Source organism: Ochotona princeps, chromosome 15 (assembly GCF_030435755.1).
Source record: "Ochotona princeps isolate mOchPri1 chromosome 15, mOchPri1.hap1, whole genome shotgun sequence".
NCBI lineage: Eukaryota > Metazoa > Chordata > Mammalia > Lagomorpha > Ochotonidae > Ochotona > Ochotona princeps.
Window position 1 is genome coordinate 43,316,951 of NC_080846.1, and position 12,012 is coordinate 43,328,962.

Genomic DNA, 12,012 nt, shown 5'->3' on the forward strand with positions numbered 1-12,012 from the left:
TGAAGCATCCCTTCAATCTTTGGTGTGACCAACAGAAACCTAAGTTGCCTGGGTACTCCACTGCAGCTGGTGTCTTAAGTCATGTAGAACTGAACCTTTCAGCATGGGAGACGTTAGGCTGGCAACAGATTGGCAGTATCAGAACAGAATGAATGGGACATGCAGCAGATGTCACGGAATCAGAAAATCGGTTGATGTCAGTGAATAACTCATGCTGGTGTTGGCTTCCAATCCAGCTCCCTACTAACGTGCCTGGGAAAGCAGCAGCAGATGTGCCCAATCCCTGGGCTCCTGTAGCTCATGTGCAAGCTCAATGGAGTTCTGGACTTCTTGCTTTGGCCTGGCCCATGCCTGGTGAGTGTGACCATTTACGGAATGAACAAGCAACTGGAAGTTCTCTTTCTTTCTCCATCTCTTCATCTCTCTCTTTGTCACTGTGCCTTTCAAATAGTGAAGTAAACCATTTTTTAAAAAAAAAAAGAGGGTGGGGTGGTTCCTGATGGGGCAACGTCCAGCCCCACTGACAGGGCAAGCGCTATGTCACCACAGGTAAACTCCTGCTTGCGATGCTGGCATCTCATATTGGAGCGCTGACTGTTCCACCTCTGATCCCACTTCCTACTAATGTGCCTGGGAAGCAGTGGATGATGATCCAAACAGCTGGGTTCCTCGTGGAGTTCCTCGCTCCTGGCTTCATCCTGGCCTACTACCCCTGGCTGTTGTGCATATTTGGGGAGTGGACCAGCAGAAGGGAGATTTCTTTCTCACTCAGTCTTTCACTCTCTCTGCAACACTGCCTTTCATATACATTTAGGAGGGAGGAGAGAGGAGGAGGAAGAGGAATGAGGACTGCAAATCAGAGTTCCATAACTTGCTTATGATCATCTTAAATGAAAATAGGATTTGAGCTCTTACCCGTCTCCCTCCTTAGCTTTGTTGGATTTCAGAAGCTTAAACTCCAGTTTGCATCAGAATCACCTGAGGACTTCTTTAAACAGATTTCTGGGCCCCATGATGAGAATTTGGTTCTGCTAGTTTGTATTGTCCAGAGATAAGGCCGGCTATATGATTGGCAGGGCTGGTGCCAAGGGCAGATGCAAGGTCCGATCTTGGAGTATAGAATGCTGCGTGCCCTTTGCACAGGCCCCGCAACAGATGAGCAACATGTACCCCCACCACCGATGCAAGTGATTGTAATCTCCCGGCAGGATACCCTGGCACTTGTGTCAGAGAAGTCCTGTGGCTGGAGTTGGTGCTTCTAGTCTAGGGTGGGCACAGCTGGCCTGGCCTTGACCAGAGCATCTTAAAGTGTGTACCAGTCTGGCCCACTCTCTGTCCTGGCACCTGTCAGGGACAAAGGCCAACAGTAAACACAAGCCTTCTCTCATCAGCATGAGCTGGCTGGGTGGAAAGTGGCAGTGACGGGGGACAGGATGGGCAAGATGGAGAGCAGATGCCAAGGTCCTGACTCCCCCCACTCCCCTGCAGGCTCCACTGTCCAGTTGGACTTCACTTAAAGAGCAACAAGCCTGTGGCTACAGTGGTTGTACATCCATGAATTTGACCTTGGCCAAGGGAATGTTTACAAATGCACAGTTCCCAGGTGGTTCTGAGAACCACTTGATTTTTTCCATTCTTCCAAAAAGACTCGCAGCACTACTCTACTGTTTGACTTGTGTGCAACTAGGAAGTGGTAAGGCCTTTGCTCTTCCATCCTCAGGGTTACAGCTGACACTCCTAGAACCAAAGCCATTACTTACTGATCGATTCATGTGACTTGGGAACCCTCAAAAGGAGTCCCAAAGACCCAGGGTCTGGTCAGGTGCCAACAGACCAAAGAGGCAACCTCAGTGATGTCTGTGAGTTCAGGTCCTGCCTGTCCTTCTTGTGTAGCATTCCTTCCTCTTGTGGGTGGGACAGGTCCCTCTGGAATCAGAATACTCTGATCTACTGCCAGACAAGGGAGAAAGAGGAATTCTTTCCTTTAAAAAAAAAAGATTTGCTTATTTTTATTTGGGAAGGTAGATTTACTTATTTTTATTTGGAAAGGTAGATTTTTAGAGAGAAGGAGAAAGACAGAAAGATATTCTATCCGTTGATTCACGCCCCAAGTGCCTGCACGACCAGAGCTGAGCCGAGCTGAAGCCAGGAGCCTCTTCCGGGTCTCCCAAGTAAGTGCAGGGTCCCAAGGCTTTAGGCCATCCTCTACTGCTTTCCCAAGCCACAAGTAGGAAGCTGGAAGGGGAATGGATCAGCCGGGACAGGAACTGGTCCCCTCAGGGATCCCAGGGCCTGAGGGGGGTGGATTAGCCAATCATGTCACTGTGCTGGGCTGGCAGAGGATTTCTGTCTGCCAGCTCATTCACACCAAGGTGAGAGTCACATTGCTAGGTTTTATGAGTGACTTAGCAGGAGAGGAGTTCTAGTTTGTTTTTCTTTTCATCTAGTTGAAAGGCAGAGGGATAAGGGAGATGGGAGTGGGCGGAGGGAAGGAAGAAGAGAAGGAGAACCTTCCACCCGCTGGTCCACTGCTTAACTGGCTGCAACAGCCAAAGCTGGGAGAAGCTGCAGCCAAACGCCCAGAACGCCATCCGGGTCTCCCCCTGTGGGTGGCAGGGGCCCAAGCACTCGTGACAGTATCTGCTGCTTCCTGGATGCATTATGAGGAAGCTGCACTGGAGGCAGAGTAGCTTGGGGCTCAAACTGGCACCCCAATATGGAATGTATGGGTATCTCACTGCCCACTGCCCGTCATACTTACCCCAAGGGACGCTCTAGTTTTCACAGCCCACACTGGGGAAGAGGAAGTCTAGCTTGTTTTGTCTTTAGGCATTCTAGTTTCTGTGGCTTATCTGAGAGGAGAGAAGGGAGCAGGAGAAAGGAGGGAAAATCAGAATCAGAGGCTTTACTACGAGCCTCGCCAGCCCTCTTCAGGTCAAATCCTCAGCCATGTTCCGAGGGATCATGTTCAGAGCTCCGACACTTTCCTCTCCTTTCCTATGGAATAGTGACACTTCCTTGTCTCACAGGCTCGAGTAAGAGACAAGTGAGACAGTGGTTAGATCTCAGCCAAAACTCAATAAATAATATCACCAGTACTGATACAGTATAATTATTATTATCACCACCTCCACCATTGTTCGGGTGATTGTATCTGATGCCTTTATCTATTGTTCCCACTCTGTTTTCTTTCTGCCAACAATCAACCCTAGTTTGGGGAAAGTAAGCAGAGAAGTATACGGAAAAGATGGGATGAGATGCTGCATATCAAAGCCAGCTCCTTCCAAAGGCCAAATGAGGACGAGATATGCAAGGATATTGTGATTCACCTTAACACATTTAATCCTGAAAGGGTGAGGAGGGGGTGGGTGGGCCACTGCACCCCATATTCCCATGGAAATGGAGCATCTATTTGTAAGACACCCATAATGTTTCTCTAGGGGCTAGAAAGTTCCAGATGCTCAGAGCGGGATAGATAAAGCCATCGAGATGGGAGTCCATTTCCCATGGCTGAATGGAAACTCCTGTGCTTTCAGGGGGTGAGAATGGAGATGCTGCTCTCCCCTTGAGCATCCAAGTCAGGCCATAACATCTGGAAGCACATGGCCAGCTCCTAAGGGAAGGCTGATTCTGCAGAGTTTTAGTCACGTCACACCTACACAGTCACAACTGCCTCCAGGGCTCGGTTATCTCATCCCACACAGATAGAAACCACTTACTGGTCTCTAACTCTAGGTCAGGGTGTGAAGATCTGGAGAGTGGCAATACACAGAATTCCTCTATAATGGGTCCCAACCTTGAAATCTTTCTGGGAACCTGAAAATCAGGGTTTCTGACTTAATTCATTCCAGGTGTTTTGAAAACTCTACCACTGCTACATTAATTACTCAGTTCTGGGCTGTTCTCTGGGGCCCTTTCCTGAAATGGTTGACACATAGGATGAGCAAAATATTGAGCTTACCTCCAGTACACAGTAGTATGTTCTCACCTTATTAGTGATCCAGGAAAATCTCCAGGGTGCACGGCATGACCACAAGAGAGATTTAAGGAAGGGCAGAGTAAGGATGGCACATGGAGTCATTTCAGTGAGAAGTGTGCTATTGCCTGACCAGTACAGTTTAGGACAAAGAACCAACGAGAGGATTCTAGCGCTGTGTTCTGGACCTGGACTCTGGAATGAAATGACCTCATAGAGCTGCTCTGAGAGACAAGAATCCTGTTGGTGGCCTTCAGGCAGCCATGCCAGGGGTGTGTCCAGCACTGACTCCCAGCACTTGCAGGGGCCCCTTGTTTTTGAGCATTTGCCCATATGCTCTCTCTTCTCTGCCAGGCACAACTGCCAACTCAAGTGTAACGACCCCCACCTCAGATCAATTGCATAAATATTTACTGAACACTGCTTTTCTGACAAGCACCGAGCCCAGGGCTAGGGGAGTGTGCAATAAATGGCCCTTGTTTGTTCTTACTCTTCTTCAAATGCTGACCTTGAGCCAGTCACTTGCTGCCCAACACTTTACGGTCCTGATCTGGAAAATGTTATCTGAACAGGGCCCACCTAGAAGAGGTTGGTGTTCACATTTGTGAATACATCAGAACACTGGCCTCTATGAAGTACCTAGTAAATATTAGCCAATCTTCTTGTTCCTTTTTACATTACTACCATGATCTGAACAGTTCTTGCCATTTCAGAATTCCTATGCGTAAACCTGATGTAATAGTATGCTGTGACAGTAATAAGTGGAACCATTAGGTGTGATTAGGTCATGACAGTAGAGCCTTCATGAAGGGGATTGGGGGGTTGGTGTCCTTTCCCTTCCTTTTGTGTTTTTCAAAATGATATTGATTTGGTTTTATTTATTTGAAAGAGAGAGATCGATCCCAACTACTGGTTCACTTTTCAGATGTCCACAATTCAATCCAGGTCTCCCATAGGAGTGACAAGGACCCACACTACTTGAGTCAATCCTTGCTGCCTCCCAGGAATATCCTGGGAGGACACCAGAATCAGCAGGTAAACCAGAATCAGGAACAGAGCTGACACTCTGATGCAGGCACTGGGACATGGCCTGTAGATATCCCAAGTGGTGCTTTAGCTCCTGCCCTAAGGTGCCCTTGTAAGAGGCTCGAGGGTACTTGTTCATCCTTACTCATGTGAAGGCGCCATCTTTGAAGCCAAGAATGTCTTCAACGGGCACACAGTCTGTCGGCACCTGGATCTTGGACTTCAAAACCTTCTGAACTGGGAGCCATAAATGTCTGTTGTTTCTAAATTTTCCAGTCTGAGGAGAGCTGGCTTAACAAACTAAGAAGTTAATGCTACCACAGTACTATAGTAAATAAAACAGATAATGCCTTTGACCTAATGGAATGTGTTGGGTAATGGGAAAACAAGCAATTAGAATAGAATAGTAGGTCCTAAAGCTAGGAAGCAGAGGTGCTGTGGGAACATATACAGAATTGGAAGGTCACTGAAGGTTTCCTTAAGGAAATAATGACTTAGCTGAAACCAATAAATGACTAAGAGATTTCCAGGTATGGGAGGAACTGTGAGGAGAGAAAACATTCCAGGCAGCAGGCAATAACAATGCAGGTAGAAGAAGAATGGCCCAGCAGCTGCAGGATGATGAGTGGCAAAAGCCCCCAGGGATGGGGCTATCCAGGCTTGGTCAGTCGTTGTGCTGATGAAATCTGGACTTGACCTAGAGAGGGAGAAGACACTGGTATGGCCCTCAAACAACTCTTAATTAAGCAAGAAAGACATGAAGATTGATTCTTGTCTTTATTATGTATGAATGCATAGTACACAAATGGACAGGAGAGGCGCCCAACGTCCCTGTAGCTAGAAAGAGCCTCTGGGAAAAAGCCTATACGAAAAACCCAGAAAAACTCAGGCCTTGGGCACAATGACCCCACAGCACTGGGTCATTTTGCTGCTCACCCCACTCCTGTCCAGTCTCTGTTGGTGGTGTGATCCCCGATGCCACTTCCCTGTCCCAGCTAACCTTCCTATTCAGCTAATGAGCCAGATCCCACTGAGTGGCTGCCATGACCCCAGTTACTGCCAACTACCCTAAGCAAGGGCTTCCTTGCCCATTGAGGGACAGTTCCAGTAATCATGCCTGACTAGCTTGTTTTGCCCCATCAACCTTGCCTTTCACAGTGTGACTGCCAGAACCATCTTTCCAGCATGTCGATCCAATGCCATCTTTCCCTGAGGCAAAACGATCCAGTTCCCATAGCACCTTGCTCTACCTGCATTTCTACCCACTCCTAGCCCTTTTGAGAGCTAAGAATGAATGTGTGTAAAACACCTTCAGCTGCTTGGTTTGACTGCAGCCGAGCTATTTTTAAACCTGATTTCAGTCCTCAAGGTTTGTCAGTGTCCTTCCTTATATATACTTTCCTATCTGTAATGAACTCTTTTTTCTTATGTAACCCAAATTAAGGTTGGGAAATGTGTCTAGTCTTTCCAACGTTGCGATGAATGTAGATGTCAGCCATGCCTCCAGTGTTTGTCTTCCCTGGGGTGAACACCAAGAGGCCAGAATATTGATCAGTCATGGAGTCCTTGACATCAACTGCTTAGCCTGAATAATGTGAAGAATTCATTGTTTGCCCTGATTCTTTATCCTTCTTTACAGTAGTTTTTTTTCTAGTTCTGTTTTCCTTCATTTTTCCTTTTAGAAGATTTATTTACTTATTTGAAAGTCAGAATTAAAGAGAGAAAGTGCACGTGCAAGAGAGAGAAAGAGGAAAAAACAGAGAATGAGAGGTCTTCCAACCTAAGCACTTGGGCCACACTCCAGTTCTTTCCTAGGCACATTAGCAGGAAGCTGGATTGAAAGTGGAGCAGCCAGGACCTGAACCAACTCCCATTTGGGATGCTGGCTTCACAGACAGCAGAATTTTCTTCAGTTATGTAACAGCTGCCTTAATCAACACATGAAGAAATCCCCAATCCCTTTGTGCCCCTTGGCCATCAGTCTCCTTCCTCTGCATGCTCTATTTCCTGGCAACCTCTGATCAACTCTCCAGAATGTCATATAAATGGAATCTAAAATATTGAGCCTTTTGCAACTGACTTTGATTACTTATGACTGTCTTATAGTCTTTTTTTTTTAAAGATTTATTTATTTTATTACAGTCAAATATACAGAGAGGAGGAGAGACAGAGAGGAAGATCTTCCGTCCGATGATTCACTCCCCAAGTGACAGCAACGGGCCGATGCATTGGGCCATCCTCGACTGCTTTCCCAGGCCACAAGCAGGGAGCTGGATGGGAAGTGGGGCCACCGGGATTAGAACTGGCGCCCATATGGGATCCTGGGGCGCGTTCAAGGCAAGGACTTTAACCGCTAGGCCACGCCACCGGGCCCTGTCTTATAGTCTTGTCTATTACATTTAAGTGTGTGATCCATTTCAAATTAATTTTTTTGTGTGTGGTATAAAGGTCAAGCTTTTTGGGGCCAACGTGGTGGCGTATCAGGGTAATCATCCACCTGAGGCGTCAGTATTCCATAAGGGCATCGGTTCCTGTCTCAGCTGCTTTACTTCTGATCCAGCTCCATCCCTGCTAATGGCCCAGGAAAGCAGCAGAGGATCGCATGAGTCCTGGGGTCCCTGTATGCAGGTGGAAGATCCGAAAGAGGCTCCAGTTTCTGGCTTTGGTTGTTGAGGCCTTTTGGGATAGTGAACCAGAAAATGGTTCTCTTTCTCCTCTCCTTCTCTCTTTGTAAATCTGCTTTTCAAATAAAGAAATCTTTTTTTTTTTTAAGTCAAGATTCTTCTTTTTTTATGTGTGGATATCAAGTTGTTACAGCATCATTTGTCAAAGGGCCCTTCTTCCTCAGTTAAATCACCTTGGCACCTTTGTGGACTATTTCTGGATGCTCTAGACTGTTCCTTGGCCCCACATGTTTATCCTTACACCAGCATTGCTCTGTCCTCATGGCAGCTTTAGGATAAATGTTAACACTATATGTGTAGTGTGTATTCTCCAAATTTGTTATTCTCTTTCAAAGTCATTTCTACATCCTTCCCTTTTCCTATACACTTCAGAAAATGTTGATCAATTTCTACCAAAAAACTGGGGGCAAAGGGCTTATCAAGGGTCCGTTTGGGAATATGAAAATTCCTCGGAAAGTTCATGAGAAATGTTTACTATGAGAAAACTATGGTTGGATTGCGTAAAAAGCTTCTTAAAGATCTATTTTTAAAATTTATTCGAAAGGCAATGTGACCTATATATAGAGAGGGACAGATAGACAGAAACTGGGAGAGGCTCTATCCACTGGTCCACTCCCCAGATATCCACAGTGGCCAGGGCTGGGCCAGGCTGAGCTAGCAGCAGGAACTTCATCTGGTTCTCTCAGGTGGGTGGCAGAGGTCCCAGCATTTGGACCATCTTCCACTGCTCTCCCAGGACATGAGCAGAGAGCAGGATCATCAGTGGAGAAGCCAAGACTCTAACCAGTGCCCATACGGGACGGTGGCGTTGCAGGCAGTGGCTTCACCTGTTAGGGCACAGCACTGGCCCTAAAGGGAAAGCATTTAATCTTTGAGCAGTAATAATGCTGTTAGCTGTAGGTATTTTTTTTTTTAAGATAAGGTTTTATTAAATTGAGCTCATGTTCCTTCAGTTTGTTGACTTTTCTTTTTCTGGTAGGTAGATGTTGACTTATATAAACATTTTTTTTTTTTGGCATGCGTTTGAGATAACTACATAATCTGCAGGAACATGAGTTTGTATAAGTTGATTTTGAATGCTGCATCAACTTTGCCTTCTTGGAATGCAGCCAAATAGATCACTGACATATTATCTTTTTTACATATTTCCGGAGCAGTTGGCAACTTTGCTGTGATTATGTGTGTAAGAGATATTGGACTGTAGTGCCTTTTCCTGTTCCTTCTGCCTTTGGTATCTAGATAATGTTGTTCTCATAGCATGCTTATTAATGGTTCCGTTTCTCATAAAAACCTGTGTGGAATGGGTGGCATGTGTCCATTAAGTGGTAGAATTCACTGTATATCTGTTTTTCTTGAGCGACATTTGCTAATTTTGTTTCTTACTATCCTGCGGTGGTACTTGTGTGAGATATTGCTACATGACTCTTCTGATTTCCAGTTGCTACAGTGATTATTTATTTATGAATATCATCTTATCCCAATGTTAGTTCTGTCCATTCGGTGGCTGGGATCAGCAGATCACAGCATAATTAATCTGATTGACAGCAAACATGTGGCAGCAGTGTCCTGGGTGGCTATGGCAGAAGAGGAGGTAATGCAGAGCTTGGACTGAAAACAAAACAAAACAAAGACATTGAAAAAGACAAGGATTTGTCTGATGGCTTTATCATGCAAACTTGCCTCTTTTAGGAATGAGTTTTAAAAGTGGGAGAGAAAAAAAAAAACAACCAAAAAATAAACAAAATTAAAAAAAAGGAGAGAGAAAAAAAAAAAAAAGAGAGATACTCTTTCAGGGAAGCTAGCAATGAAACATCTCCTTTGCAGAAAGTCAGTGAAACAAAACTGCTGTATGAGTATGATCTTCACAAGCTGTTCCAAAGAACACACACATATGCATATTCTCACATATATGTAAATGTATTATACCTATAAGATGTATTTATATTTTTTGTATCTTTCTTGTTAAAGATTTATTTATTTTTTTTAATTTTTAATTTTTTTGTTATTAGTATAAAAAGTTACAACGGCTAAAGGGAAAATTGAGGAGAAGTCCCACCCAGTCTCCCACCCACCCCAGATTTATTTATTTTTATTGCAAAGTCAGGTATACAGAGAGGAGGAGAGACAGAGAGGAAGATCTTCCATCTGGTATTCTGTCCTCAAGTGACCACAGTGGCTGGAGCTGAGCTGATCTGATGCCAGGACCCTGGAGCCTCTTCTGGGTCTCCCACGCAGGTGCAGGGTCCCAAGACTTTGGGCCATCCTCGACTGCTTTGCCAGGCCACAAGCAAGGAATTGCATGGGAAGCAGGGGTGCCAGGATACGAACCAGGACCCATTTGGGATGTTGGCCTATGCTAGGCGAGGACTTTAGCCACTAGGTACCGTGCCATGCCCATCTTTCAATATAGTCTCTAAGATGTAAGGCCTTAGTGTTTATTTTAGAATTGTTGGCATGTGCTGAACTGCAACAGTGTTTTGGTTGGGAGGATTTTAAAACAGCACAGAATGTGTTCCTCTTCAATTCTTTGCCCATGACCTATGTCCCAATATGGTAAACAACCTTTGAGAATATTGCAGTCACACTAGGTGGAATAGCACTCACGGTGATGTGAATGACCTATTTTAGAAGCAGCTTACCCTCCCAGCTACTTTCCCACTGAAAATGTTATCTCTGTGCACCTTAACCCCTGCACTATTTTCTTAATGGCAGTTTGTCTCCAAGCACACAATAACCTACTGTAGGTGGCTTGGTTTAATTACATGTACTTTTTTTTTTTTTTTTTTGGTAAAGGTTTACATTTCTGTCATCATCAAAATGTTGTTAGAAGAATAACATCAGCTGGAGGCTATCTTATATTGGTGAAGAGATTAAACCACTATATAAAAGCAAACTGATGCTTTCTTTATGATGGCATACGATCATTCTAATTCCAATTCTAACGTGCCAGCAAAGCAGCAAAGGGCCACTAGGCACTCCTCGCATGGCATGTGAATGGGTGCCGTCTTGTGGTTTCAAGAGCCAGCTCTTATCTGTAGCACTTGGCTAAGCTTGGTCTCAGCCATGGTTGCCAGTGTACAGCTTGGTTCACCGGGTGCTGTTGCTTCTCAGAATTCCATGACTAAGCCAGGAGTGGTATCTGTTGTTTACTAATGGGTTTTTCTTCTGCCTGTTCTGCTTACCACATCATCATACCAGGCCTTGGCCTCTGTGAACTTCCCCGGAAAGTCAAACACACCTAGAAGCCACCCAGGCTTTGGGCTAATAACACCACTGGCTAACTGCTCTTTGGAGTTCGTGGGGCAGGGCTTGCAGGGGAATTCCAACGAAGCGGAAACTTCATCATAGCTTGTCCAGTCCAAATATTTTTAAAGATTTATTTTTATTGGAAAAGCATTTTTACAGAGAAGGAGAGGCAAAGAAAAGGATCTTCCATCTGCTGGTTCACTCTCCAAATAGCCACAATGACTGGAGCTGAGTCAATCTGAAGCCAGGAGCCAGGAACTTCCTCTAGGTTTCCTACATAAGGGCTGGGGTGGGGATGGGGGTTGGAGGAGGTTGAGCAAGGCTTTGGACCATCCTCCTCTGCTTTCCCAGGCCACAAGAAGGGAGCTGGATGGAAAGTTGAACAGCCAGGAGGTGAACCGGCACCAAAATGAGATACTGGCATTTGCAGGTAGAGGATTAGCCAGTTTAGCCACTGTGCTGGCCCCAATCCAAATTCTTTATGTCACTGAAGAGAAGACAAAAATCTGGGGGAATTAATGGGCTCCACCAAGTGCCCCCTCTTTCTGGGCTCCCCCAGGGTGGTTGAGTGACGTTTTCCAGCTATGTTCAAAGCCACTAGCATACATTGACCCCATGGCCCTTGACCCTCTGCTAGAATGATCTGTTGATGGCGTCTCTATCAGCAGGCTGATAATGAGGCTGAGCTGTATGTGTCCGAGGCCTGGAACTCATACAGGTGTCTGCTGGCAACACAGGTGACCCATATGTGCTCTCTGCTAGGTACTGAGCTCAAGCCCAAGGAGATGGAGGAGGAACTCTCCTTTACAGCAGACCAAGTATGCAAGGAAGCCAGAAAAACATGCTGAGAGGCACATCTGTGCAGGAGATGGTAACGTCAAATGGGCCCAGGCTGCAAGGAAGGTGACAAAAAGTGTTTCCGTTTTCCCACCTATAAATGCATTAAAGGTGTTTGTTTATTCAATAACTTTACATCAGGTGTCTTCCGTAGCCCAGGGGTTGCTCTGGGCACCTGGGGAGATAGCTGGGAATACAATAAAGTGCTTGTTTATATTCCTGTGAGAAAGAGATCCTGAACAA